The sequence below is a fragment of the Piliocolobus tephrosceles genome, chromosome 7, assembly GCF_002776525.5.
Source record: "Piliocolobus tephrosceles isolate RC106 chromosome 7, ASM277652v3, whole genome shotgun sequence".
NCBI lineage: Eukaryota > Metazoa > Chordata > Mammalia > Primates > Cercopithecidae > Piliocolobus > Piliocolobus tephrosceles.
The window spans coordinates 26100661-26104209 of NC_045440.1; positions in this window are offsets into that span (position 1 = coordinate 26100661).

Here is a 3549-nt window from a genome sequence, read left to right on the forward strand (position 1 = left end):
CAGGTTGGATCAAGACTTAAGGCATATCCTTTTGCAAAAAAATAGCATTAAAAAATACATTTTGGGCTGGGTGCGGTGGCTCACGCCTGTAATCCCAGCACTTTGGGAGGCCGAGGCCGGCAGATCATGTGGTCAGGAGATGGAGACCATCCTGCCTAACATGGTGAAACCCCATCTCTACTAAAAATACAAAAAATTAGCTGGGCCTACGTAGTGGCATGTGCCTGTAGTCCCAGCTACTCGGGAGGCTGAGGCAGGAGAATTGCTTGAACCTGGGAGGCGGAGGTTGCAGTGAGCCAAGATCACGACACTGCACTCCAGCCTGGGCAACAAGAGCAAGACTCCATAAAAAAAAAAAAAAAAAAAAATATATATATATATATATATATATATATACTGTTTTGAAAAATGTAATATATTTAATTTGTATTGAGTCAAAATTCACATGCAATGAAATGCATAGATTTTATGTGTATAATTGATAAATACACACACAATACATTACTGTGTACACTACTCTTTTGTATGTGATTGGAAATAGTTTCTCCCAGTCTGTAGCTTGCCTTTTGATTTTCTTGACATCTTTTGATGAACAGAAGACTTTTTTTTTTTTTTTTTTTGAGACAGAGTCTCGCTCTGTCACCCAGGCTGGAGTCTGGAGTGCAGTGGCACGATCTCAGCTCACTCCAACCTCCTGGGTTCATGCGATTCTCTTGCCTCAGCCTCCTGAGTAGCCGGGATTACAGGCATGCGCCACCACACCTGGCTAATTTTTATAATTTTAGTAGAGATGGGGTTTTGCTATGTTGGCTAGGCTGATCTTGAACTCCTGACCTCAGGTGATCCACCTGCCTCACCCTCCCAAAGTGCTGGGCCACTGCGCTAAAAGAATATTTAATTTTAATGAAATCCAACTTAACATTTTTAATGGTTAGTTTCTTTCTTTAACACTTTATTTTCTTAGAGCAGTTTTAAGTTTATAGCAAGATTGAGCAGAAAAGATGGTATTTCCATACACTTTCTGCCCTCCACATGCACAGCCTTCCCCATTATCAACATCCCCCACCAGAGTGGTGCATTTGTTATAACTGATAAACCTACATTGATATATTAGTATTACCCAAAGTCTATAGTTTACCTTAGGGTTCACTCTTGGTGTTGTACATGGCGTGCATTTGGATAAATGTATAATAGCAAGTATTCAACATTATGGTATCACCCAGAGTAGTTTCACTGCCCTAAAAATCCTCTGTGCTCCACCCATTCATCTCTCTCTCCCCAGTATGCCCTGGCAACTACTGACCTTTTTACTGTCTCCATAGTTTTCCCTTTTCCAGAGTGTCATATAGTTGCCGTCATATAGTATGCAGCCTTTTCAGATTGGCCTTTTTCACTTAGTGCTATATATTTAAGGTTCTTCCATGTCTTTCCAAGGCTCAATAGGTAATTTCTTTTTAGCACTGGATAATAGTCCATTGTCTGGATGTAACATTCACCTACTGAAGGACATCTTAGTTGCTTTCAAGTTTTGGTAGTTATGAATGAATAAAGCTGCTATAAACATTCATGTGTAGATTTGTGTGTTGACATAAGTTTTCAACTCTTTTGGGTAAATATCAAGGATCTAAAAGGTTAGTGTTATACCCAATGTCATCTAAGTTTTCTCCTGAGTTATCTTCTATGAGTTTCAGTTTTACATCATCTTATATTTAGGTTTGTGATCCATTTTGAGATAATTTTTGTGAAGGATATAAGGCCTGTGTCTAGATTCATATTTTTTTGCATATGAGTGTCCAGTTATTCCAGCACCACTTACTGAAAAGACTGTCCTTGCTCCATTGTATCACCTTTGCTCCTTTGGAAAAAATCAGTTGACTATATCTGTGTGGTTCTACATCTGGGCTCTCTATTTTGTTCCATTGATCAATTTGTCTATTATTTCACCAGTATCATACTGTCTTGATTATTATAGCTTTATAGTAAGTATCAAAGTTAGGTGGTGTTGGCCAGGCATGCTGGCTCACTCCTGTAATCCCAGCACTTTGGGAGGCTGAGGCAGGCAGATCACCTGAGGTCAGGAGTTCAAGACCAGTCTGGCCAACATGGCAAAATCCCCTCTCTACTAAAAATGTAAAAATTAGCTGGGTGTGGTGGCACGTGCCATAGTTCCAGCTACTCAGGAGGCTGAGGCAGGAGAATTGCTTGAACCCAGGAGGTGGTGGTTGCAGTGAGCCGAAATTGCGCCACTGCACTCCAGCCTGGGTGACAGAGTGAGACTCTGTCTCAAAAAAAAATAAAAAAAGTTAGGTATTAATCAGTCTTCCAACTTTGTGTTTTTCAGTCTATTGTGTTGACTATTCTGGTCTTTTGCCTCTCCATGTAAATTTTAGAATAAGTTTGTTGAGATCTACAATATAACTTGCTAAAATTATGATTGAGATTGTACTGAATTTATAGTTGGGAAGAACTGACATCTTGACAATATTGAGTCTTCCTTTCCATGAACATGGAATATCTCTCCATTTATTTAGTTCTTTGATTTATTTCATCTGTGTTGTAGTTTTCCCCATATAGATTTTGTATATATTTTTTATACTTATACAGAATTTATTTCATTTGGGAGAGTGCTAATGTAAATGATACTGTGTTTTTAACTTCAAATTCCACTTGTTCATTGCTGGTATATATGAAAGCAATTGATTTTTGTATATTAACTTTGTATCTTGTAATCTTGCTATAATTGCTTCTGGTTCCAGGAGTTTGGTTTTTTTTTTTTTTTTAATTTTTATTTCTTTTTGAGACGGAACTTCACTCTTTTTGCCCAGGCTGGAGTGAAATCTCAGCTCACTGCAACCGCCACCTCCGGAGTTCAAGCAATTCTCCTGCCTCAGCCTCCTGAGTAGCTGGGATTACAGGCACCCGGCATGCTAATTTTGTATTTTTAGTAGAGACAGGGTTTCTCCATGTTGGCCAGGCTGGTCTTGAACTCCTGACCTCAGGCAATCCACCCACCTCGGCCTCCCAAAGTGCTGGGATTACAGGTGTGAGCCACCATGCCCAGCTTTTTTTTTTTTTTTTTAAGATTTTTACAGATTTTCTACATAGACAACTATGTCATCTGTGACCAAAGATAGTTTTATCCTTATTATTTTCTTCCTTCTATTTGTTTTGGATTTAATTTGCTTCCCCTCCTTCTGCCACCAGCTTCTTACAGTGGAGATTTGGAAAATTGATTTAAACCTCTTTTCTTTTATAATATGAGCATTTAAAGCTATAGATTCCTTTGAGGTATTGCTTTAGGGGCAGTACACAAATTTTGGCATATTGCATTTTCATCTGGTTCAAATTATTTTCTAATTTCTTTTTTTTTTTTTTGAGACGGAGTCTCGCTCTGTCGCCCAGGCTGGAGGGCAGTGGCTGGATCTCAGCTCACTGCAAGCTCCGCCTCCCGGGTTTACGCCATTCTCCTGCCTCAGCCTCCCGAGTAGCTGGGACTACAGGCACCCGCCACCTTGCCCGGCTAGTTTTTTGTATTTTTAGTAGAGATGG